Source organism: Sus scrofa, chromosome 14, assembly GCF_000003025.6.
Source record: "Sus scrofa isolate TJ Tabasco breed Duroc chromosome 14, Sscrofa11.1, whole genome shotgun sequence".
Taxonomy (NCBI): domain Eukaryota; kingdom Metazoa; phylum Chordata; class Mammalia; order Artiodactyla; family Suidae; genus Sus; species Sus scrofa.
Genome location: NC_010456.5, coordinates 135,831,314 through 135,858,434, shown reverse-complemented (window position 1 = coordinate 135,858,434; position 27,121 = coordinate 135,831,314). Strand labels below are relative to the sequence as shown.

General features: G+C 47.2%; 1 protein-coding gene and 1 long non-coding RNA gene across 2 annotated transcripts in view; both read left to right on the top strand.

Annotated features, from left to right (window-relative positions):
- C14H10orf90 (chromosome 14 C10orf90 homolog) overlaps positions 1-27,121 on the top strand; it is a 235,402-nt gene that overhangs the window by 95,585 nt on the left and 112,696 nt on the right.
- LOC110256631 lies at positions 1,201-8,795 on the top strand. Its single transcript, XR_002338403.1, has 2 exons — positions 1,201-1,739; positions 2,999-8,795. It is a non-coding gene; the product is annotated as an uncharacterized LOC110256631 (long non-coding RNA).

The window sequence follows — 27,121 nt, the reverse complement described above, 5'->3', positions numbered from 1 at the left end:
ACCACAGAGCCACAAAAAGAACTCCAAAAGAGATCCTTCTTTTAAATGCCTGCTAGGGCCTCTAGGTCACGGGGATTCCCGTGAATCATGAGTACAGCCACCAGGCCATGTGCTGGGTGGCAGCTAAAGAGAAGCATCACTTTCGTCTCTTCACCATCACCCGAGCTGGGAATTAGCGGTGTCCTCGGGCCCCTCTCACTGTTGCTGAAACTTGACCCCTGTGTGCTCAGAGACAAGAGTCCTCAGTGAAGGAGAAAACAGCTTTGTTGCTTGGCCAGGCAAAGGGGGATGCTGTCGGCTCCTGCCTCCAAAAACTTTGTGTCCCACCGGGGGCTTTGTGAGGAGTGTTACAGCCGTGGTTCACGGTTCACGGGCAGGGTCAGGGTGTGTGCAGAGCTTATCCTCCTATAATCTGGCCTCAGGGTCTCCTTCGAGCATCTGTGTTTCACAGGTGCAGGCGATCACAGGTGGAGGCCCTTCTTTCGGGAAGGAAGGAGGCTTCCTCACGTGGTTAACATCTTCCATTTCTTGGGGGTTTTTGTTCAGCAGACGAGCTCAAAGACATTGTTCTGCGTCTCCCTTGAGGAGGAGGCAGGATCCTGCCCCAAGGCTGCACCGTTGTTTCTTGACGCTGCTCCCTGGTCTCTGCATCTCGTCCCTTCCCTGATGTGGCCGCTGTTTGAACCTGCCCTCCGGGGAGGTCATGGAGGCTGAAACCTATTCCTTCCAAACAAGAAACAGGGGACACAGAAAAGCTTCCACACCCAGGAGCCCCACAGGGTCCTGCTCGGTGTCGGCACCCCCAGTAACTGCTCCCGGGATGTTTTCGCCCCCTCTTTGCAAAGCCTGGCTGGCATGTTGCCGCTGGGGGCCACACAGCGCTCTTCTGGGGACCAGCACCTGCTCCCGCCCTCCACACCCCCCAGCGCAGCACCACCTCCAGCCCTGCTCCTGCCTGCCTGGCCTCTGGGTCATCCCTCCTGTCCTCATTCTTCAAGCCCGCACCCTCTCTCCGCCAGCATTCTCGGCGGAGGAACACGCCTCATGTGGCATTTAGAAATAAACACTGGGGGAAACGATGAAAAAAATAAAAGGCGATCCTGTCGTGGCTCAGAGGTTAACGAACCCAGCCCGCATCCCTGAGGACGCGGGTTTGATCCCTGGCCTCACTCAGTGGATTGAGGATCCCGCATTGCTGTGGCTGTGGTGTAGGCCAGCAGCAGTTGCTCTGGTTTGACCCCTGGCCAGGGAACTCCCTATGCTGTGGATGCAGCCCTAGAAAAGACAAAGAAAGAAAGAGAGAAAAGAAATACACATGGGGAGCCACAAAATCTCATTTTCCCCACTCGATGCCCCCAAATCTGCGTCTGCCCCTCTCCATCTTCCCCTCCTCCCTCCATGGGCAGAGTTCCAAGGCTACCGAGCAGTGGACTTGGACTCTAAAGGAAGGTCATTATCTGGATGCGCCTGATCCAATCAGGACCTCTTCAAAGGGTGAGAGCCTTGCTGAGCTCAGAGACATTCCCACGTGGGGGACGTTCTCTGTGTGACTGAAGATACAGAGGCCCCAGGGTGAGTGGCCCTTAGGAGCTGAGGGCAACCCCAGGCTAAGAGCCAGTAACCTCAGTCCTACAGCCCCAAGAAGCCACGTCCTTTCTCTTCCAGCCTGAATGAGCCTGGAAGAGCGTGTCTAGCTCCCCTTGGTCTCAGCCTTGGGTGACCTTGAACAGAGAGCCCAGGTAAGTCCTGCCCAACTTCCGACCTAGAGAACCATGAGATAATAACTGGTGTCGTTTTAAGGGCTCAGTTGTGGCGACTTGTCCACAGCAGCGGGAAACTAGGATGCTCTCTCTCTGGCCATGAGAGTTGCCCATCTTTCGGTCTATGGCCTAAGCCTTCACTCTGCTTCTGCTTCTCCTCCCACCCCGCTGCCTTCTCACAAGTGCTTCTCCTGGTATCCTTCCCACACACCTCTCATCTCTTCGCTTCTGGACTATTTCTGTCAGCATACAGCCCTGTCACACTTCAAAGATCCTTTCTTGGAGTTCCTGCTGTGGCTCAGTGGGTTAAGAACCTGACATAGTATCCATGAGGATGCGGGCTCTACCCCTGGCCTCGCTCAGTGGGTTAAGGATCCACTCACAAGCTGCGGTGTAGGTTGAAGATGTGATTTGGATCTGCCGTGGCTGTGGTGGAGGCCGGCAGCTGCAGCTCTGATTGGACCCTTAGCCTGGGAACCTCCATGTGCCGCGGGTGTGGCCCTAGAAAGAAAGAAAGAAAGAGGAAAGGAAGAAAGAAAGAAAGAAAGAAAGGAAGGAAGGAAGGAAGGAAGGAAGGAAGGAGGAAAGAAGGAAAGAAAGAAAGAAGGAAAGAAAGAAAGAAAGAAAGAAAGAAAGAAAGAAAGAGAAAGAAAGAAAGAAAGAAGGAAAGAAAGAGGGAAAGACAGATGCTTTCTCGATTGCACATCTCTCTCAAGGCACCGCTCTGGTCCCCTGCCTCCCTTCAGGGAAATTTCTTCAGTGTCCCCACTCCTCGTCCTGCTCCTCTGCCTTCATTCTTCTCAAGGCCAACAACACCAGCACCTCTGTCCTGGCGTGACTTGACCTCCTAGCAGCAGGGGACGGCCCCTCCTCCACCCCGGCCTTGGCTCCAAGACCCCACCTCCTCGCGGTTGGTTTCCTTGACTTCACGGGTGGGCGGTATCTTCTGGGTCCGCTCAGCTGCTCCACCTTTGTACCCAGCCCACCTTGACTCCGCCCTCCCTGTCCCCCCACCCCCGGCCATTCCTAGGGATGTGACTCTCCTTTCTGCCGGACTCCCACATTCCTGCCCTTCAGTGGCCCCTTGGGACAGGCAATGCACTTCTCAGTCTGGACACGTCTGAAGGAAATGGTTCATTTCCTTCCAGCCTGCCCCCTGTTTCCTGCCTTGCGGGGGATCTAGAAGCCCTGTCTCATTCCTTCCCTTCCCATCTTCCCCGCAAATGCTCCATCACCAGGTTCTGCACAACCTGCTTGAAGTGTGTTCCTGACCCAGTCTCTCTGCCTCCACGTTTGCCCCTCTCGGCTCGTTCCCCACACACCTGCCAACGTGCTTCTGTCAGCATCCACGCGGCGGCGGGTCCACGCGGCGGCGCCCCAGCTCCGTCCTCTTCAGATCCTCCGTCTCCCCGCCATCCTTCCTCCTCTGCCCAGGTCCCGGCCTCCTGTTCAGAAGGTCCTTCTCCCGCCCCTTTGCCAGCTGCTTCCTTCTGGCCGTGCAGCTGGCTCTTCAGAAAGGCCAGCCCTGTCCACTGGGCCAGCAGGGCTGCCCCCGGACCCTTGATTTCAGCCCCTTGTGTTTCCATCATAGAACTTTCTGGATTCAAAAGCAGTTCTTCGTGTTTTTGCCCCTTCCCTCCTGAGGGGCAAGGGCTCAGCCCAGTTTCTCCACTGTTCCTCTCCAGCATTTACCACGATGCCTCACACATGGGGGGCCTCAAATGATATTAGTTGAATTAAAAAAAAAAAAGAAAAAGCGCAACCTCGGTTGTCACTTGCTGTCTTTTGTGCCTAGATGTTCCATTTGATCTGCTCAATAACCCCATCACGTCGGCATGGGGCTCATGAATATTTAAAAGGTAAAGAAACTGGATCAGAATGAAGTGAAGTAATCTACGGGGGTCAGGCTTTACGAATACGCCAGAGGAGTCAGGACTTGCAGGCAGGCATTCTGGCTCCAGGCCTGGCTACCCACCCTCCACACCCAGCCCGGTGATGAGTCCACTCACAGGACCCTTGATGGCCATGCGTACTGATGGCCTCGAAGTGGTTTGGGAAAACAGAGACCTCGCAAGGGAAATGGCCTTATGTTGAAATGGGAGTGAAATAGGGAAGAAGCGCCGAACTGATTTTAACCTGCACCTGCCTCGTGGCCGGTAATATCCTATTAGGGACACTCGCTGGCATGGGGCTGCGTTGTATCTGGATGCTGTATTAGCTGAGGTTCAGAACAGCAGCAGGAGGATGCTGGACCAGCATCAGGAGCTTTTAAAGAGGAATGTGGCCACAGGGCCACATCAAAGGCTGATTGGACTTTGCTTCCCTCCTGGAGGGGGAGTGCTTGCACGGAGAGGGCTCCTTTCTCGTCCCTTTGTTTTCTGTTTCCAATTTGTTCAAACCACAAGGGGCTTTGAAGTGCTTGACGCCAGCCCAGGGCAGGGCCTGGCGTGCACTGAAGAGCGAGAAGTTTCCCGTTTCACTGGAAACAGGCCAGTTTTCCAGATGGTAATTCAGAAGGACATTTTGAAAAGCGGAGCTTGGGGCTCCTATACATGCCTTATTTTTAGGGAAGTGACAGCAAGTCAATTGATGTACCGGTTGGAAAGTTATATATAAACATATAATTTTAGGCCTTGGGTCAGAGTCTTGTTCTGAAACGTACAATGGAGTCAACAGAAAGATGTTCCCTGGTGACTCAGTGGATGAAGGACCTGGCATTTGTCACTACTGTGGCTCCCGTTGCTGCTGCGGCGCGAGTTCAATCCCTGGCCTGGGAGCTTCCACATACCTCAGGGAAATATCTTCATTTTCATATTTAGCTTGGATGCCTGGGGCAGGGAGGGGCCCCCTCTTAGTCGTCGGCCACACGAGTGGGAGGCCGAGAAGGGAAGAGCGGAGCCACTCTTCCTGCCAGAGTGGACGTGGGCAAGGCTGGCCGCTCCCACGTGGGATGGAGGAGGTTGCTATGGTTTCCATCAGCGAACTTCTCCAGACTGTGACAGGCAGGCCCTTTCCTGTCTGCGGCAAGGGCTCTGCGCGTGTGCAGAAGCCCTTCGAGCAGAGCGGGGAGGAGAGGCGGTTGGGAACACACCTGATTTGGTGGCCTTCTGTGCCAGGACACCCCCCGCCGGCTGTTGGCCCTGCCTGCCCATCTTGTCTCCTTTGCAGGAAGTTCAATGGCTTAGGGTCAGGCGTGTGGGCTCTGCCCCTTTCTGGCCGTGGGACCTTGACAGAGTCACTTACACCCTATAGAATGGTGGGGATGACCCCACCCCTAATTCACAAAGGGCCTTGGGACCAGGGACAATGACATTCAAGACCCTTAGCCTAGCCATGGGCCTTGAGCACATGGTGCGGGGGGGGGGGGTGGATGTCTGGAATCATTGCTTGTCTCACTTCTTACCCTCGTTGGCTACTCACAGGTTCTGAGACCTTGGGAGAGTCACTTTGGGACCAGGTTCTCCTGCGTGCTAAGCAAGAGGGCGTTGGTTCTGGAAACATGGCAGGGCGCTGACAGGAAGCCAGGTATTGGCGGGAGCTGGGGACCCAAAACCTGATGGGACCCGGCTGCCTGCTGTGGGGACCAGCCTGTGTCCCTCTGAGAGCCAGGCCCCTACTCACTGATGGCTTTTAGGTTTAGGTGGCTTGTATTTGGCCTGGAGCCAGAGAGTGCTCAGTCCCTGCTGCTGTCTCGATGGGGTCACCCTTGCGGCTACTGAGGCCTTGGCCTTCAGGACCCAGGTCTGGTCCCTGCCTCCTGACCGTCTTCGCAGGCCCACAGCAATGGGGGTGGGGAGGCAGAGCGTGTTTCATCCTGTTGTTGACAAAGGCCAAACAGTATCAAAATTTCTCATTTTGGAAAGAGGTCCCGTCAACCCTGGGTGATGTGTTTCCAGATCCCTCCTCTTTTTTTTTGGCTGCACCCACAGCATGTGAAGTTCCCGGGCCAAGGATGGAGCCCAGCTGCCCCAGCCACTTCTCTGAGCAGCCCTGGGGATGGAACTGGATGAAACACTCTTGTCCCTGGGAATCACAGTTTCTACGTGTGTAGAGTGTGAAGATGCAGCTTCACCGGGCAGGCAGTGAACATCCATTTGTAAAGGAGGGACCCTCCTAACCGCTTCCTGTCCTGATGGGGGCGCTCTGGCGGGCTTTGCTCCTGGGTGTTAACTGACCTTCACATGGGTTGCAGGGCCCTTAACGGCCACAGCAGAACCAGCTGTAACCACCGCAGTGATACTCGTTAAAACTGAGGGGAGGACACAGGCACCCCTAGCTGAGCATCTGCAGGTCATGTCGCACCCAGGTGATCGGTGGGGCAACCTGCAGATCGGCAAGGTCACTTGGGCCCCCCCGGGGTGGCCCAGGTCCCAGTTAATGGAGCCAGATGGTTGCGTCTCATGCAGAAAGCAGAGACTGATGGGTTCTGTTCAGAAGAGCACCTCCTATGCTCCAGTCCTGGATCAGATGCATTGGTGATGCTGAAGATGCAGGCATGGAGCATCCTTAAAGACCTCCATCCTGGGCCCAGGCCCGGCCTTTGTGCTCTCCCCTCACCTGCTTGGGAGAGGGCAGAGGTGGCTGGGCAAGTCCCTTTGGATCTAGGAAGTCACAGCAACTGGCACAGCTTAAGGACAGTGAGGAGTAGGGTCCCGTCCCTCTGCCCCTCCCCTCTCTCCAGGGCCTCTGGACACATGGAGACTGGCAGGAAGCTGCTGAGCCTGCAGCTCCCGGGAGCGGGTGGGAGGGGGGGCAGCCTGTCTGGCAAGGAGAGGGGAGAAAAGCCAGCCAGCCCCTCAGCTGGGCTGGGTGGGTGTGGCGGTCCCCCTGGCTCTTCAGCTGTCAGGAATTAAGGTTTTATCCCAGCTCCAAGTAATTGCGGGGCCTTCCTAGTCACAGCTTTCCCCTCCTAATTCAGTGCTCAGTCGGGGCTCTTTCTCGCTTAGCTTCCAAATTTACACCTCTCCTCTCTCCCGCACCCTACCTGGAGGTGTTGATGGGTGCTTAGCATCCCAAGGGGAGGGGCTGCTGCATCTCAGCATCAGCCCCTGGCTCTGCCTGCCGGCCAATGGGCTCCTTCCCTACTTGGAGCAAGGGCCTCCTTCCTCTGCATCCCCTTGTTTAATTTGCAGCCCTAGTTCCAGGCAGTAACCTTGGGCAGTCGCCTCCAAGCCTCTCTGCCCTTCGGACATTCTGCCTTCCCCACAGCACAGAGAGGGGACGTTTGCTTTGAAGCTTGTCATCTCGGCCATGGAAATGCCAGTCCCCAACCCCATCCCGAGAGCACGTGGTAATGAATTCCACGGAAACTCGTGCAGCAGTGATCAAATGTAATTGCCTACCATTTCACACCCACACTCCCCGCCCGTGTTCCCGCAGAATTCCGGCGAGGGCCGGCCTCCCTTTCTGCAATTTCATTGCCACAGTCACCCGCTCCTGAGATGCTTGAGCCTCACAGATGCTTGAATGAAATGTGTGCTGAATTTTCATCATGATACCTCAAGCAGAGGCAGGCAGCGCTGCCATTAAGATTAATTGGGGGGGGGGGGGCTCCCGCTTCGGAATCACGGCAGGCTAGGAATTATGGTCCTGGTGCACTTTTCAAAGCTTCTTTCTTCCAGAACGTCTCCTGATTTCTTTTTCGGCCGCTCTGCTAACGTTGACTCAATTTTTCTGTCCACTCTGAACACCTCTGTGAGCAGAGCCAGGGTTAAAAACCAGTGCATCGTGCTCCTGTCTTAAATCACCTGCTGGAGTTTGGGTTTAGTTTACGCCTAAAGATGGAGGGATGCACTTTCCCTGGGGCTTTGTAGGGTTGACAGTATTTTCTAGATACTGTCCTAGAAAATCCTGTTGCCTGGCGAGTTCCCGCTGTGGCTCAGTGGAAGCAAATCTGACTGGTAACCATGAGGATGTGGATTCAATCCCTGCCCTCACTCAGTGGGTAAGGATCTGGCGTTGCCGTGAGCTGTGTGCAGACGCGGCTCAAATCTGGTGTTGTGGTGGCTGTGGTGTAGGCTAGCCTGGGAATATCCATATGCCGCAGGTGTGACACAAGAAAAAGAAAAAAAAAAAAAAGGAAATTTTGTTGCCTGTTTTGATCAACCCTGAGCTACAAATATATATATAATATATAATATATATTTACATTATATTACAATACCTTTAATAATACATTATAAGATATCATGTATATAATACATATTTACCTTCTTCAGTGATTGGAAAAATAAAAGTCTTGGGTGACATGAAAGTTACATGACATTCACGTGTCAGTGCCCATATGTGCCCACATATAAAGGCCGAGAGGGCTGCAGCCAGGCCCATGGCTTTCGTGTTGCCCACAGCTGCATCCTTGCTGCAGTGGCAGCTGAGTTGCTGTGACATTGACCGTATGCCCTGCAGAGTCTACGAGCTTTGTCTTTGGCCCTTTGCAGAAATGTCTGCTGAGCGCAGTAAGGCAGAGCAGGTGCACAGACGGGGACATCTCTGGTCTCTCGCTGTCTCCAAAGGATGGCTGTGCTGGTGCCACTCACACAGGGTCAGAGGCACATCTCTGGTGAGGTCCATGCGGTCTTTCTGGTTTAAGACCTTCGATCTCCAATGGCCCTGAAGGGTCCTTGAGTCAGGGTCAGACCCACGCCCAGGCTCCATCTCAGGTCGGGGGAGCACATGTCTGGGTCCATAATGATGAAGTTGAGGGGCTTCCAACCCCGTGCTGAGCATGCCGGCTGCTTATGATTTGCCATTTATCACTGAGCCGTGAAACTTCAGCAGAGTGAAAACTAGTTTGCCAATGAAGTAAAGTGGAAAATTAATTTCAGTTTTCCTCCTGTTGCAAGTAAGTGCAGAAATTGAAAATGAAGTCTCTAATCATGGGTGGGTTTTCATCTCAGGCTGAGTCTTACCCACTTAAAAAATTGGAGGGGGGGAGCTTGCTTATTTTATTCTAAAGGTAATTCCCTGGTGGTCTAGCAGTTAAGGATCCAGAAGTTGTCATTGCTTCCACAGTCAAAAAAAAAAAAAAAAAAAAAAGGAAAAGAAAAGAAGAGTGATGAAGGTAATGCTTACTGGCCCATGAGCACTGTCCAGTGAGAAGGAAAAATTCCCTTTTACGTGTGGCTTTGAGCAGAGAACAAGCTTAAGACTACTGGGGAAGGATTTCCTCTTGTGGCTTTGCGGGTTAAGAACCCGATGTCGTCTGAGGATGCAGGTTTGATCCCTGGCCTCGCCCAATGGGTTAAGGATCTGGCGTTGCTGTGTCTGGGGTGTAGGCCTGCAGCTGCAGCTCCTATTTGACCCCTTGCCCGGGAACTTCCATATGCTGCAGGTGCAGCAGTAAAAAGAAAAAAAAAATGTATTGCAGGAAGCATATGGAGTGGTTGTGTCGAAATATGACATTTATTTTGAAGGGCAAATGCGGTAAACTGAACATGTGCAACCATCAGACACCTGACGTCCCAGAAGCTGCTGTTATGATGAGAACATCCAAGCAGCATGCAGTTCTCCAGGATGCTTTGTTTGACACTATTACCCATGATGGAAAAGCTAATGTGTATGTTCTCTGAAACTGTTGAGGGTCTGTCTAATTTCAGTCAAATTCCCAGCAAATATTTTGAACTGACAAGGAACTGTTCATAAACTCCGAGGAAAACATTTCTGACTTACTTAAGGCAACCAACTCTAGATTAAGCTGTGATACCCAATATCCTAACTTGGCCAGTTGGCATGACAAGGTAAGGCTGGTTAGTGTGTGGGTTGGTTTTTTAAGCCCCTGGACTGCTACTTAGATGCAGCAGACATGATCCAGCTTCTCTGTGGCCCATCTTCTGACCTGTGCCACCAGCACTGACTCAGTTGTGACAGTTATAAAATGCCCTGCCATGGAGTTCCCATCGTGACGCAGTGAAAACAAATCTGACCAGGAACCATGAGGTTGTGGGTTCGATCCCTTGCCTCCCTCAGTGGGTTAAGGATCCGGTGTTGCCGTGAGCTGTGGTGTAGGTCACAGACACGGCTCTGATCCTGTGTTGCTGTGGCTCTGGCATAGGCTGGCAGCAACAGCTCTGATTAGACCCCTAACCTGGGAACCTCCATATGCTGTGGGCACAGCCCTTAAAAAAAAAAAAAAAAAAAAAAAAAATGAAAAGACAAGATGCCCTGCCAGGTTCTGGGGCAGAAGGGATGGAGAGAATGGAGAGACAGTTGGGGACAGTAGACCAGACCTGCAGCCACACTGAGATGGGGCTTTTCCTGGCCACCTCCAGTGCTCCTCTCAGCAGCAGTTCCGAATAGCATGGAAAGAAGCCTGCGACAAACACAGGACTATCCCCTTGTTGACTGAGAAGTGACAGGTGGCGGTGAAGGTCGTTGGCAGATGGGATATCAATGGTACATATAAAAGCTCAGCCATGTGGGGCCCATGAAGGTAGAGATGAAGCCTGGTGTGGACCCTGCCACTTAAGGTCGGATATGCATAGTCGTGTTGGAAGCATCCTCGTGGCTCACTTTAAAAATTCAAGACGCCCCCCCAAAAAAAAAAATTCAAGAAGCCCAGAGTTTCCTAGTGGCTCAGTAGTCAAGGATCCGGCATTGTCACTGCTGTGGCTCTGGTCACTTCTGCGGCGGTGTTTCAATCCCTAGCCTGGGAACTTCCGCATGCCGCAGGTGAAGCTAAAAAAAAGTTCCAGAAAGCAAATCATCGGGAGTGATTTTCAAAATGTTTCACAGCTGGGGGCATAGGCTGAATAATTACATGCGGCTGAAGACAAGGGTCCAGACCCACCGGAGAGTATTGGCTAAATGTTAGTAGCGAACGCTAGTTTTAGAAAAAATTTTAAATAAGTTTTTTTTTTTTTAAAAAGTATTTAGGGTTCAAAGGGATGAATTTCAATTATGTAGAAAATCTGCTTGTTCAGAGGGCCATGTTTCTCAATAATCCCAATAATGAGAGGCTTGCAGCCGAGGCCGCCAAAGGCATGTGGCCCTCACGTTCCCCCGGGCGCCTGATGGAGTTCATCCTGCACTGGCCCCACACCTGAGCCGGGTCTTGGGAATACAGAGTGCACAGTGCAGCCCTGGGAGCCCCGCTGGTGGGGGAGGCGGAGAGGAGAACAGGTGAGTACCGATCCGTGTGGGCGTCGGAGATCACGCATGGGGTCCAGCTTGGATGCCGTAGGGGGCTCTGAAAAGACCTCCTGAGCATGCTCAGAGGAGTCTTGAAGACCAGTAGCCAGTACTGGCCAGGAGGGAAAGGAGAGGAGAGGGCAGAGACAGAAGATGCAGTCAGCCTGGAGAATTTCAGAGCCCTTTGGTGGCAGAGGGGCTGAGGCTGGCCAGATGGGCGAGACTCAGGTTACAAGGAGTCTTCTACCTCCTGCCTCTTGGGAGTTTGAATTTCATCCTAAAAGCAAGGGGAGGTGGCTGAAGGATTTTTAGGGTGGAGGAGAGGGTTGGATGAGCTTCAGGTTTCTGTTTAGAAAGGTTCTTCTGGCCGTGAGACGAGACAGTACTGATGCTGGCGAAGTAATACAAGTGTGAGGAGAGGGTGGCCAGATCTGGGAGAGTAGCAGCTGGAATAAATAAAAGTGGACTTAGTCTAGGGCAGAGCAAGGAGAAGGCTGGGCAGACGCATCCCCACAATCCGGGCAAAGAAAGGTAGGCTCTTCGTTAGTTTTAATGTATATATTTTAAATTTTATTGGAATAGAGTTGACTCACGAAGTTGTGTTCATATTCAGATGTACAGCAAAGTAAATCAGTTATACAGAAAGATGGGCTCTTGATGGGAGGCCCTGAGAGTGAAGGGGGAGCTAGGAGTGGGGTTTGGAGATGTCGAAGGGGCGCCAGCAAGACGGTCATTGGCGGGGGGAGGGGAGGATGGCAGGTGGCAGGTTTCTGATTCCACCTTGTCCTCCTTGGAGAGAGCTCGGAGGTGGAGTGCTGAGAATATCTCCCCTTTCAAACTTTATTCTCTTCTGATGGGAAAGGTGATAGCTGTCTGATGTAGGAAACTTGCAAATCTTAAAAAAAGGGGGGTGGGGGAAAGGAGGGAGAGAAAAGGCTGCCCATTGGTATGACATAGTAGTAAAAAGGAGCTAATTTGAGCTGTGTGATAACATGAGTGAGTCTCAATTACAATGAGCAAAAAGCAAGTTCTAGCAGCATCAAAACAGTATAACTATTTACAAACATTGGACAACATAGGAAAGGGTACTATGTTTTTTTTTTTTTCTTTTTCATTTTTGGCCGCCCCACGGCATATGGAGCTTCTGGGCTAGGGATCAGATCGGAGCTGCAGAAATGCTGGACCCTCACCCAACGGAGCTGAGCCAGGGATCGAACCCAAGTCCCAGTGCTCCCAAGATGCCCCCGATCCCACTGCGCCCCAGCGGGAGCTCCAGGAAACATACTTTTGTCTAAACATAGATCCTGGGAAGGACGAACACCCAACTCAGCCCAGTGTTTATCTGTGGAGGGGGTAGAATTGGGGAAAGGACGCGACTGTTTGGTAACATTTATTTCCTAAGCCGAGTGGTGAGGCTGCCTCTGCATTTTATTCTTCATTATGCCTCTATGTGTCTTAAATATGTCGGGATTTCTTTAAGTCCTCAAAAACCCATCACCTGAGACCATCGTGTTTACATATTTCCTGGGAACAGCCTGGTCTCCTCTTCCTCGGGGCTTCTCAGAGGAAGCCGTGACCTTACTGCCCCCCCCCAGCCAAGGTCAAGGTTTCTGCCTGGTATCCCATGTACGGAGGCACACGTGTGACCGTGGGGTTGGGTCCTCTGGCCTCCGTGAGATCTCTCCCATGCCCTGCTTTCAGAGATCACAAAGCAGACAGAAGAAACAGTGTCTGAGTTACTGCTGATTAAGAATCCAACATCCAGGAGTGCCGTCACTGCTCAGTGGTTAACGAATCCAACTGGGAGCCATGAGGTTTCGGGTTGATCCCTGGCCTTGCTTAGTGGGTTGGGGATCCGGCGTGGTGTGGGTTGCAGACGCAGCTCGGATCCTGCGTTGCTGTGACTCTGGCGTAGCCAGTGGCTACACTTCCCTTCGACCCCTACCCTGGGAACCTCTATATGCCGCGGAGCGGCCCTAGAAATGGCAAAAAGACCAAAAAAAAAAAAAAAAAAAAAAAAGAATCCAACATCCATGGTTCAACTGACTGGTCATAAACCTGAAGACCACCTAGCCCTTAAAGGGCTATTTGTTCCCACCCTGAGAGGGGAGACCCACCACCCAGGAACCTAGTCCTGCAGCAAACCATACACTGCTGGTGGGGTGTGCTCAGCTGGAATGTTCCACACTCTGGCTCATAAATTGAATTTCATTTTCAGAACCAGGATGAAATGAAGAAATAATTTCACATACTATACATGTATTGAAATTATATCAAAATAAGCAATGAAGGAAAATTTCTCTGGGTAATATAATTTCAAGGATCATTTCATGAGTTTGCAGCTAAAAAAGCATCTAGGTTTGATAACCACGGGGAGAAATTGTCCGTGCTCTATTTTGAGCATAAAAGAAGAAGATGGTGTCACTTTGGTTCCCTTTGCTGCATCCACGAAACGCCTCTCTTTCCTGTCTCTGCTTCTCACGTCTTGGTCTCTCTTTAGTATCTGCTGGTGATTTTTGCAGGCTTCCCTCTCACAGGTCAGATATCATTTCTTCACCTTATTATAATGACTTGAATATAATGGGACACAGCATTCAACTCCTGGTCATATTGCCCTGGACCTTGGCACAATTTGGCTAAGTGCCAGGCAACCACCTGCTTCGATAATAGCAGAAAATAAAGATTCGGTCATGATCTGACGCAGGCAGCACCAGACATTTTTTTTGCCAGTTTTGGCTAACGTGAGGCTGATGCAGTTCACGAATTCACAGACATTCACCAAAATGGTATAATTTCACAGAACTGTGATGACAGGTTAAAATGTGAAGTTGACTCGGGCGCAGACAGAGTGATATCTTTGTGGAATGTAAACATTTGTAAGAATGAGCAACCTCTGTACTGAGCCAACCAACCGCTGGCGTAGAGAGCGGGCTTCTAGCTGCCTCTCCGCTCAGCATTTCTGTGTGATGCTGATTTCACTTGCATTGACCCAAGTGTGGGTTTTGAAGGGTTTTAGCCTATTTTCAGCTGTGTGTGATGAGACGTAAGCTCCAGTGTCAGTTTCTCCCAGGTCCTTGGCTGTGTGGAGCTGGTGCTTAAGCACTTGCTGTCTTTTATGTTTTATTTACCACTCTCCACTCCTGCTCCTCCAAGCCCAATCCATTTATACTGTAAACATCCAAGGTTAACCCAAAGTCAAGTTGTAATTAGCAAGAAATGAAATGCCGATGAGTCAGGAGGGAGCAGCTTTATCACCACCACAACCTCCCTTATTTAATTTCCTGGTTTTAAGGTGGAGTTTAACCGATCATTTACAGATGACAGATATTGGAAGTTGCTTCTTTTGTGTGGATCACAATCAGATCGTCTTCCCTGAAGAACGGGGATATTCCAGGGAGATTTTCCAGTGTTTTAAAGGCTCCGGAGCAAGACAAGAGCTGTGGGAATTAAAGCGGCAGCCGGGGTTTCTGCAGACCCCGGGTTAGAGCTGATGTATCTGATAATCAGCCGTCCCCTCTGTGTTTGTTCCTTACTCTGTCTAGATGCTAGCTTGATTGTGTTGCATGTTTTGCTGGAGGTAATAATACATATTATCAGCAGGAGCCGTCGTTTCAAATAAAGGTGTCTTTGACTTTCATACACATTTTCTGAGACAGAAGGGAAAACAAAGTAATATAAAAACGACTGAGTTAAATCTTCACATGCATTGTGTTGCTCCAGCAGCGTTTCTAGAGGAAAGTGATGGGGAGGCTGGGGCTGGGAAATAATCTATTATTGTGGTGATAAAATTAACAGTAATGCTATGTCATTTGGGGGAGTGAATCCTCTGTATCTTGCCCTGTATTTAGTGGATGTTTATTCTTGCATTGAATGAGATATCGCAGTTGTGCACCAAAGCACACAGATGTTAGGTGGACAGTTCGATGCATTTTTCCACCCACATATGCTCCTATAACCACCACCCAAATCAAGATAGACGAGGTCCAGCCAATCAGAAGGTGCCTTCATATCCCCTCAGCATCCATCACTACTTCCACCTGCCTCACTAAGGTCATCACCGCTATTCTGACTTGTGTTGGAGTAGATGATTTTGCTCGTTGAACCGGATGGAAGTGGTTCAACCTGACACTCTGGTGTCTGGCTTCCTTGGCTCGACCTTATGTCTGAGATTCATCCATGTCCTGGTGTGTTTCATTACCCTAGCATCCTTTTTCATAACCACATAGTATTCCATTGTGTGACTATGCCACTCTTGATTTACCTGTTCTACTGTGGGTGAATGTGTGGGTTGTTACCTGTGTTTGGAAATCATCTGCCACACACACTCTTGTCTGTGTCTCCAGTGGACATGTTCATCCATTCCTCGTGGATATGCACCCAGAAATGGAGTGACTATATCATAAGATAGAGGCGTAGGACTTGTTTAGGTTTTGTGGATAAGGCCCAAGTATTTTCCAAAGTGGCTGTATCAGTTCACCCACACACCAGCGATGTATGAGACATGTAATTGCCCTGCATCCTCTCTCAAACTTGTACTGTCAAACATTTCAATTTCAGCTTTTTAGCCATGTTTTCTTAATTTAGTTATTCTGATGACTACTGGTATCCGGCACTTATTTCTATGCTTACAGGTCAGTGGATGTCTTCTTTTATGAAGTGCCTTTTCAAATCAAAATTTTTTTAATTATTAAAAAAAAGTTTTATGTATTTTTCTTATTGATTTGTAGGAGCTCATTTTATAGCGAGGACAAATTTATATGTCCTGCGGTTATCTCTTCTCCATCTGTGGCTCGATTTTTCATCCTCTTAATGCTGTCTTTTGATGAATATAGTTCTTGATTTTGGGGAGGTACAACTTATCTGTGTTTTCTTTTAAAATCAGAGCTTGTTTGCACCCCTTGAAACAAAATTGTGCCTGTTCTAACATCACGAAGATATTCTCCTGTATTTTTTTTTCAAAACATTACAGTTTGACATTTTTAGGTCTATGATTTAGAATTGATTTGTGGGGTTTTTTTGTTTGTCTTTTTAGGACTGTACCCATGGCATATGGAAGTTCCCAAGCTAGGGGTTGAATTGAAGCTGTAACCGCTGGCCTACACCACAGCCACAGCAATGTGGGATCCAAGCTGCATCTGTGACCTACAGCACAGCTCACAGCAACACCGGATCTTCAACCCACTGAGCGAGGCCAGGGATCAAATCTGAGTTGTCAAGGATACTAGTCAGATTCGTTTCTGTTGAGCCACAATGGGAATGCCCTGATTTGTGTTTATGGTGTGAGGCAGAGGTCAAGGTTTCATTTTTGGTTTTGTTTTAAATAAATTTTATTGAAGCATAGTTGACTTACAAAGTTGTGTTAGGTCAAGATTTGCTTTTTCCCTTAAACTTAAAGTCCATTTGGCCAGAACCATTTATCAGAAATAGTTGCTTCCTCCTATAACATCGCAGTAATGCACTGGATGCCTCACATGTTTTCTGTCATTTAATTCTCACAAAAACCCTAAGCTACAGATACTGGTTCTATCTCTATCATACATACGAGGAGACGGAGGCTCAGAGAGATCAATTAACTTATCCTGTCACAAGAGCTAAGGTCTTAGGACTTCAGCCTCTGCCTGAGTAAGACGTGCTGTTCCTGCATTTCCTTTCATGCCAGGTAGATGATCTGACAAGGTGGGTAGGGAATGCCACATAGTCAGACTGCAGGGTTGGGGGGATTGCATCCGGCTCAGGTGAGTGTTCTTTAAAGCTTCCTGGTAAGACTCAGTCCAGCCTCAGGTCAAAGTGGGCTTTGGAGAGTGTAGGCTCTGAAAAACATCCATCTTTGGGTTCAGCAGCCTGTGAATGCAGATGGGTGCAACCAACCCTTGTGGAGAGAACACCTCACTAGGGGACCACCCCTCTCATCCTTCCCTATTTGCCAGGAGGAATTCCTTGACTGAGCATCCCCAGTTCCATCGCAGTTGCGTTTCCTCAGGTTTTGCGGCTGGAGGTTCTGGGCCATTCCTGTTCCGAGACTGGATTTCACAAAGACAAAGGCAGACCACAATTAGTGCTACACGTCAGTACCATCAGAGGCACTTGAGGGTCAAAAGGGTGAATCTTCATCCACTGACAAATATTTATTGAGCGTATCGTGGTTCCAGGCACTGGCAAAATGGCAAATTGAACAAGATAGATGGGGACCCTTGCTCTCAAGGAGCCTATAATCCTAGAAGAATCTTGTTACAAAGGTGCTTTCAAGCTGGTAAACCCAAAGTGGTTTCACTTGAAGATCAACTATTAATTCCCTGGTAGCCTAGTGGCTAAGGATCAGGTATTGTTGCTGCTGTGGCAAAGGTTTTATCTTAGCCTGGGAACTTCCCTATGCCGTGGGTGCAGCTAAACTTTTTTAAAAAAAATAAAATAGGAGTTCCGTCATGCCTAGCAGTAATGGGCCCCCTAGGACCCATGAGGATACGGGTTCGATCCCTAGCCTCGCTCAGTGGGTTAAGGATCCAGCATTGCCTTGAGCTGTGGTGTAGGTCACAGACACAGCTTGCATCTGGCATTGCTGTGGCTGTGGTGTAGGATGCAGCTACAGCTCTGATTCCACCCCTAGCCTGGGAACGTCCACATGCCGCAGGTGCAGCTCTAAAAAGCAAAATAAAAAAATAAAAATAAAGATCAACTGAACTTTAACAGTCTCCCACTCTTCTCCCTCAAGCTTCTCCACCCTCACTGGTATTTTGACATCCCAGTTCTCCGAGGCTGTAACCCTGGAGAGCCTCCCAGTTTCTTAACTATTTTCTAGTGAATTCTGCTTTATCACTAAAGATTGAAAAATGGAAGGCGTTGCTCAAAATACCTTGGAAAGACAGTGGGTCCTCTCTTGTTCTTGAGGTTGAATTCAATTATAGGTGCTACCACCTGTGGTTATGCCACCAAGAGGCTGACGAGGCTGGCATCGCGCTGACCTCGTCCCTGTTCTGCAGACTTTTCAGGCTGCCTTCAGCAAGAGTGCAAGGCCCTCCTTATCAAGGAAGCCAGCTTTGGACTTAAAGCAGCCAGTACTGGTTTCTCCTCTCCAGGTCCTTTTTCCTACAATCATTATATAAAGTAACCTCGCTTGAGCTGGTGACTAAGACATGAATGTGGAGAAATTGTGCCCTGTTTCTGAACTTATCCTCCTTGGATCTACTGAGATACAGAAGATGGCATTCAACAGGGTTATTCCCATTCTTCTTATTGATCTTCAGTTTTTCTGCCTCAATTTTTTTTTCTCCCAGTTCCTTCCACAAGATACCTTATTCCGTGAATTCCATCCAGTTATGCACCTACGAGGTATTTCCTTATGAAAGACTATGCAATGTGCCATATAAAAAATGGGTCAGACAGTGAAAGACAAACATCAGTTGCAGGTGGAATCTAAAAAGAGGATACAAATGAATTTATTTTAGAATAAAAACACTCACAGACTTTGAAAACAAATTTACGGTTACCAAAGGGGGCAGGTCAGGGGAGGGATGGACTGGAGGTTTGGGGGTGTCATATGCACACTGTGGTATATGGGAGGATTGGCTAATGGGGACCTGCTGTCCAGCACAGAGAACTCTACCCAATATTCCCTAATAATCTCTGTAGGAGAAAAATCTGAAAGAGAATGGATGTGTGTTCATGTATAAATGAATCACTTTGTTTCACAGCAGAAACATCACATTGTAAATCAACTCGACTATAATACGACTTTAGAAAAGAAGACAAAACCCGAATGAATAGTATCCTTTATGCAAGGAGTTTGCAATCCAGTGGGAAAAAAACCCATATACCATCACCCAGTGCCCCAAGCAGAGTGGACTGAATCCACTCAGTGGCGAGGGTAGCAGTGGAAACAGTTGCAAGTTACTGAGTATCTATTTCCATGCACACATTGCAAATGTTCCCTCTAACCTCGGGGCAACCCTCTAAAGTAGCTTTAATTATCCTCTTCTACAGAATTGGGGCCTAATGGAGACAAATGCCAGACTCAAGGTTTTGCAAGTGGCACAGGAAGAGGAACGACTTACATCCAAGACTGGCTCTGCCCTCCCCTCCCCAGAGGAGGGTCAGATAAAAAGCGGTGATATTGGACACGATTGTTTAAAATCGAAGTATAGTTGATTTACAATGTTTCAGGTGTACAGCAAAGTGATTCAGTTATGCATATACATATACATCTATATATGCATCTATTCTTTTTCAGACTTTTTATCATTATAGATTATTACAAGATATGGAGTACAGTTCTCTTATTAGAGTAGGTCCTTGTTGTTCGGAAATCATATTAATTAATCTTTAAAAAATTTTATAAAATAGGAATTCCCGTTGTGACCAGCGGAAACGAATCTGATCAGGAACCATGAGGTTGAGGGTTCGATCAGCAGTGATCTGAGCTGCTGCAGTGACAATGACAGATCCTCAACCCACTACTCCACAAAGGAATTCCTACATTGATTTTTTGAGTATTGAACTAGCCATATTTCTGGCACAAACTCCATTTGGTCATAATGTATAATTTTTACTACATATTGCTGAATTCTATTTACTAATACTTTCTTAAGGAATTTTGCATCCATATTCATGTGAGATATGGATTTGCAGGGGTTGTTTTGTTTGGTTGTTTTTTTTTTTTTTTTTTGTATTGTCTGGTTTTGGCAAAAGGGAAAGTGTGAAGTGTTTCTTTCTTTCTTTCTTTCTTTTTTTTTTTCCTGAAGAGAATCATGTAAAGCTGATGTTAATTCTTTAAATGTTTGGCAGAATTTTTAAGTGAAACTATCTGGGCCAGGAGATTTTGGAGATGGGGGTTGGCGGAGAGCTTTGAATTATGACTTCAGTTTCTTTGATAGCTAGCTATAGAGCTAGTTATATTATGCATTTCATGTCAAGTGAGTTGTGGCAGTTTGTGTTTGCAAGAAATTGGCCCCATTTCATCTCAGTTTTCAAGTTGATATGAATAGACTTGTTCATACTATTCTTTCATTATCCTTTTGATATCTGTCAGATATGCAGTGACACCCGCCAGTTTAATTTCTGATATAGGTAAAACTGCCTTTTTTTTTCCTTGATAGAAGTTTATCGACTTTATTGGTCTTGTCAAAACACCAGCTCTTTTATTTCATTGATTTTCTCTACTCTTGTGTGCGTGTGAATGTGTGTAATTTTTTTTTTTATTGCTTTCTGCTTAACTTTTATTATTCCCTTCTTCTTGCTTGTGTTGGGAGTAGTTTGCTCCTCCCTTTTCTAGTTTCTTGAGGTAAAAGCTCAGATTATTGATTTAAAGCTTTTCCTCTTTTCTGTTGTATTTGGTGCTGTAAATTTTCCTCTCAGTGCTGCCATAGCTGAGTCTCCCTAATTTTGATATGCTGTATTTTCATTTTCATCCAGTTCATTTTTTTAAATTTCCCCTGAGAACCCCTCTTTGACTCATTGATTATTTAGAAATGTGTTGCTTAGTTTCCAAGTGTTGGGAGAATTTCCTGTTATTGATTTCTAGTTTGATTTTACTCTAGACAGAAAATGTACTTGTTATGATTTCAGTTTTTAAAAATTTTAAAAAAATCGATGTTTGTTTTATGGGCCAGGATATGGTATATTCTGGCACATATTCCATGGGCATTTGGAAATAATGTATATTCCTCTATTATTGGTTGCTGTGTTCTATAAATGTTGATTAGATCTTGTCAGTTCTTGATGTTGTTGAGTTCTTCTGTATTTTTACTGACTTTTCTGTCTAGCTGTTCTATCAACAGTTGAGAGAGGAATGTTAAAATCTCTAAATATAATTCCAGCTTTGTCTGTTAGTCCTTTCAGTTCTGTCAGCTTTTGCTTCACGTATTTTGCAACTCTATAGTCTGAAACGCACATATTTATGATTCCTGCATTGTCTTCATATATTGACACTCTTACCATTACATATGGTCCCTCTCATTCTGGTAAATGTTTTGCTTTGAAGTCTACTATATCTAATGTTAATATAGTGACTCCTGCTTCATTCAATTTGCATGATATACCTACTTCCATCATTTTACTTCCAATCTGCCTATATTGCTCTATTTGAAGTGAGCTTCTTGTGGATAGAGAGCAAATGGTAAGGTCATGCTTTCCAATCCACTCCATGAGTTTTCACCTTTAATTTGTGTATTTAGATGTAACTATAGATACGTTAGGGTTTAAGTCAACCATTTTATATACTGATTTCTGCTTCTTTCTCTGTTTTTCATTTCTCTGTCTTTTTCCTGCCTTCCTGTAGCAGGAATTTCATCGTGATTTAACTATTGTATTTTTCAGTATGTCTTTGTATAGCTTTTTTAATGGCTAGTCTAAGTATCAAGTATTAGGTGTGATACTCTATATATCACATTATATGTACTATATATATAATATATATATGTATGTATGTGTGTGTGTGTATATATATATACCCACAATATATATATTTTAAATCTATAATGTATGCATGTAAATTATATATAAATGTATTTATAAAGTATGTAGAGAATGCATTTACATACATTTATAATGTATGTAAATGCAAATGATCTAATACACAAAAGTAAAAGAGAACCAAAGAGTGTAATATAATATACGACCTAACCATTTTCTATCTACAAGAAACTCATTTCCGAGTAATATAAGAAGGTTAAAAGTAAAAGGATGTTATATGCACACAAACACATATATAATCACAGTCTCTAAATGTCACCATTTGGCCAGTTCAAGTAAAGTATAGAAACTTTACCTAAAATACTTCCTCTCTATATATTTGGAACCACATCAGGCAGTGCTGTCATTTTTGATCAATCCTCAAACATAATTTCTAAAATCCAAGAGGAGAAGGAAGTCTATTGTGTTAGCCATCCTTTGCTCACCGTGTTTGTTCTTCCTGACATTCTCAGTTTCCTTCTGCAATCTCTTCCTTTCTGTTTAGAGAACTACCTTTACATATTCTCTTAGATGGAATCTGGTGGTCACGAATCCTTAGTTTTTTGTTTTTGTTATAAATCTGAGAATGTCTTGATTTTCCCCTTCATTCCTAAATGATAGAAACACAAGATTACAGGGTTGCAAGTTCTTTTCTTTCAGTGCTTGCAAGCTATTGTGTCCCTTCCTTCTGGCCTCCTGGCTTCAGGAATTCCAGTAAATGGATTTGTCAGAGGGAGAAAAGGAGAGGGAGAGGGCTATTTAAATATTATGAGACAGGTTTGCTTTCAGGTTCCTTAGCTGGCCTGTAATCACAGAAATGGACAAAATTAAGTCTGAAACAGCTAGAGCATCTTTGTAAGAACAAAGTGAATACTTTTAAAGGATTCTTAATCACTGATCAAAATCGAAGTCCTGTGTCATTCGCTTGGCTGGGTAGGCAGGTCATGATGATTCTTAACATAAAAAAAGAGAGGAGCTCCCATTGTGGCTCAGGGAGTTGAGAACCTGACTAGTATCCTTGAGGATGCAGGTTTGATCCCTGGCCTCGCTCAGTGGGTTAAGGATCAGGTGTTGCTGTAAGCTGTAGGGTAGGTCATAGATGCAGCTTGGATCACACACTGCTGTAGCTGTTGTGTAGGCCAGCAGCTCCAATTCAACCCCTAGCCTGGAAACTTCCATGTGCCATAGGTGTAGCCCTAAAAAGGAAAAAAAAGGGGGGGGGGAGAGCAAGGAATTGATCAAGGCCACAGAGACACCCTGACCAAGGGAGGTTAGGATATTGGAAAACCAACCATGGCTTGGATATCTTGTACCCAAATAGTCCTTTACAGGAGATTGTTCCTACGCCCAATCTCATCCCAAGACCCACGGGTCCAAGAGGCAGGGACCTGGCCCTGGATGAGAGAAATCAGAGAGGCCTGGGTGTGACCAGGTACCTGGCCATGAGGGGGTGTGCCGTCACACCCTCTGCCAGGTGACAGGGGATGGGAGTGGAGGTGATTATATATGACCTCGGCCGGGCTGTAAGTCACTTTCATGTACAGGAAAACCTGCACCACATCTTTTAAATAATGGGTCAGCATTTCTCTCTTCTAAAAGTGACTGGGTGTTTAAAAATAATTTTGCCTCCACCAGGGACAGGAAAACAGCCAAGAATTGGCCGGCACATTAGTCACCCTGCCTGTGCTGATGACGAGGGAGGGGAAGATTCTAAACCTCACCAGATGATCTAAGGTCCTCCCCTGGGCATCGCAGGTGGTGGATCGATGGCAAGGCAGGGACGTTAGGCCACCTGGGGAAGAGTGGGTTTCAGAGCCACTCTCCCAGGCCCTGCATTATGTGACTATTCACTCTCGAAAAATCAATGCAGCTGGAGCACTGCCTGGTGGCTGTGTAGTTTCCCCCCCTGACTCCATCATCTTCTGTATATTCATCTAAGATAATCTTTCTAAAAGCTCCGCTGACAAAGGAGAGACCGCGAATGTCACCTATTCTCTTGACTCTTTAAGTGAAAAGAAAACCAAACGGTTGTGTGTTTTCCTGGCGGAAAAGGCGTCTTGCGATTTGTTTTCCTTCGGTGAGGTGTATGGGAGGCCCTGTTTGGCGTTACAGGTGTTATTTCAAATGATGACACCCCACTCCTCCAGCGGGAGGGGGGGGCGCAGGGTGGAGAGGAGGTGGAGCCAAGCCCCAGGGGCCCATGATTGACAGGCTGGGAACAGGAAACCGACTTATGTGCAACAATGGGCTTTCTGGACCCAGAGGACGGAGTTCCCATTGTGGCTCAGCCAAAATGAGTCTGACTAGTATCCATGAGGACGCAGGTTCGATCCTTGGCCTGGCTCAGTGGGTTAAGGATCCCGCATTGCTGTGTGCTGTGGTGTAGGCTGAGTTGTTCTCAAATCCAGCATTGCTGTGGCTGTAGGGTAGGCCAGCAGCTACAGCTCTTATTGAGCTCCTAGCCTGGGAACTTCCATATGCTGCAGGTGCTGCCCTAAAAAGACCAAACCAAACCAAACAAAACAAAACAAAAACCCCAGCAAATTGTTTTTGCGCGACGTCCACAGCCACAGTCTATGCACCTTCAGGTACCTGATCCAACTTCAAGGCCAAATTGGTCACAAAAGTTCCCATCTGGGGCCCTTGGGCCAGGTTCATCCGACAGAAGTATTTGGTTGGGCCCAAGACGGTTATTGTTTATTTTGAATTTGTTGAAAATATTTTTATTTCATTTTATTTATTTATTCTTATTTTTTGTCTTTTCAGGGCTGCACCTGGGGCATATGGAGGTTCCCAGGCTGGGGGTCAAATCAGAGCTGTAGCCGCCGGCCTACACCAGACACAGCAATGCTGGATCCAAGCTGTGTCTGCGACCTACACCACAGCTCGCGGCACCACCAGAAGCGTAATACACTGAGAGACCTGGCCAGGGATCAAACCTGCATCCTCATGGATACTAGCTGGGTTCTTAACTATGGAGCCACGACGGGAACTCCAAAAATATTTTTTAAATTGGGACATTTCAAATAAAAATTCAGGCACAGGGTTTCTCTTAAAAAACCAGAAGGTCTGGCAACCCGAGACATGTGCTTCCAGCAGTTGAGCTGAGAGGCACCCACCCCCAAGGGGACTCCACCCCCCACCCACCTGCCCCTCTGTTTCCGGGGCACCTGCTGTGCGCGCATGCGCATCAGTGTGTGTCCCTGCCGCCCAGCTGGGGCGAGAAGACAGCCTTGAAGCTGAGCCCGTAGCACGTCTTGCCCTTCGGAGGTCAGATTGACACCAGTTTTCAGGGTGTCCTCTACCACTTTTCCTTGAGAAAGGATGTTCTTGAAAGTAATGGCGCCGCTAATGAACATTGATTTTTCTTTCTAACAGTTTATTTTCCGGAGAACAACCCCAGGGAATTCTTAGGCATGTGTGCCGGTGGCGGGTGGCGCAGGCATGGGGAAAAGAAAGCTGGGGCCGTGGGGAGCAGCATCTTCGCGTTGGTCTCGAGGAAGGGCTTGATGACCCCTTTGCATGGACGAGGGGCGACAGGAAGGGGCCTCTGGGGGCTCAGCCTGCTCAAAGTGCCCCCTAATCTCTGCGGGCTGTGCGCCCACAGCTGCCAGAGCCCTCATCACAGGGTGTTACATAGCGTTGTCTGACCGTCATCTACCTCCCCTTCCTGAGTATCAACACCTTTGCATGGCTAATAATATCCAACATTTATTGCAGACCTAAGATGCATCAAGCCCTTCCTCCGAGTTAATGCACCGTGTCCTCTCTATGACCCTTTGGGGCAGGAGTGTAGCGTATCCCCCCCACTTTCAGACCAAAGAACCAAAGTGCAGGACACGTCGTTATCCTTCCACGGGCAGAGCCAGCAAGTTGCAATATTTATGTTTGTTGAAGTGTGTCTAAGCCATGTAAGAAATTGGGTGATTTAATTTTTATGACAACCACTTTATGGAACTACGTATTACACGTTATAGTGTAAATTATATATTTTTACATTTTTTTATTGCTGTGCCAAGTTGTTTGCGCAAATCATGCTTTATGTCATTTATGGGTGATTTAAGGGCGTTCAAGGGCAGTTAGAGACCAAACAGTCTTTTGGGTTTTTCTTTGAGGCTCTCAACAAAATCAACACCACCCCTTTGCCGGATAATTTTTCATTTTATTTCATTTTTTTTAAACAAAGAAAGCACCAGTGAACATATATATCTGTCTCAGGACACATGTGGAATTGAATCCTCTAAGTGAAGCTGATGCATCACAAGGCACCTGCGGTTTCAGTTTTGATAGACACGGCCAAGTTTACCTCCTAAAATGCTCTGTCAATGTATGTTTGAGCCAATAGTATGGAGAGAAGCCACTTCCCCGTGCCATAACCATGGATTTTTATAGGGGTGTGTCAGCTTGCCAAACTAAGGAAGCGATTTGATATCTCAGTGTTGATTTTTAATTGGGGTGAAATTCCCAGGACCAAAAATGCAACCATTTTAAAATGTGCAGTTCAGTGATATTTTGTGCATTCACAGTGTTTGCTATTGCCTCCGCCATCGAGTCCTAAATATTTTCATTGCTCTGAAAGAAAACCTGGCACCCACTAAGCAGTCACTTCCTCTTCTCCCCTCCCCCCAGTCCCCAGCAACCACTACTCTGTTTTCATCTTTGTGGATTTACCTATTCTGGATATTTCATGTCAAGGGAGTCATATAATATATGACTTTTTGTGTCTGGCTTCTTTTACTTAGTGTGACTCTCTAGGTCTTTCACGGTGTAGCGAGTATCAGTACTCATCCCTCTTTATGGCTGAGTACTATTCTATCGTATGCACCTGCCGCCACAGTTTGTTTATTCATTCATCCCGTGATGGACATTGGGGTTGTTTCCATCTTTTGGCTGTTGTGACTACAGCCGACATGAATATCGTGTACGTATTGGTCTAATACCTGTTTCAATTCTTTGGGGTCTGTATAAGATAATATGGTCCCACGGCAATTTCATGTTTAACTTTTTGACGAAATATGAGACTGTTTTCCACACCAGCTGTACCATTTGACATTCTCAACAGTACCGTACGAGTGTGTCCCTTTCTCCATGTCCTCACCAATGCTTGTTGTTTTCTGTTTTTCATTTGTTTTGTTTTCTTTTAGATTTAATTATACTCATCCAGGTGGATATGCTGTAGGATGGCACTGTGGCTCTGATGTGCATTTCTTCAATGACTGGTAATGTTGAGCATTGTTTCCTGTGCCCGTTGGCTATTTTTGTAGCTTCTTTGGAGAAATTTTTTTTTTTTTTTTTTTGCTATTTCTTGGGCCGCTCCCATGGCATATGGAGGTTCCCAGGCTAAGGGTCTAATCGGAGCTGTAGCCACCGGCCTACGCCAGAGCCAGAGCAACTCGGGATCCGAGCCGCGTCTGCAACCTACACCACAGCTCACGGCAACGCCAGATCCTTAACCCACTGAGCAAGGGCAGGGACGGAACCTGCAACCTCATGGTTCCTAGTCAGATTCGTTAGCCACTGCGCCACCACGGGAACTCCATGGAGAAATGTTTATTCCAGTTCTTTGCCCATTTTAAAGTTGGTTTGCTTGTCTTTTTGTTTTTTGTTGAGTTCTTATATATATTCTGGATTCTAGATCTTTGTCTAGATTATATGATCTTTATACGATTGGCAAATATTTTCTTGGGTGCTGTGGACTGCCTTTTCACCTTCTTGATACTATCCTTTGTTGCACAAAGTATCATTTTAATTTATGTTATTTAAACATTATTGTTTTAACTGATAGCTTACCA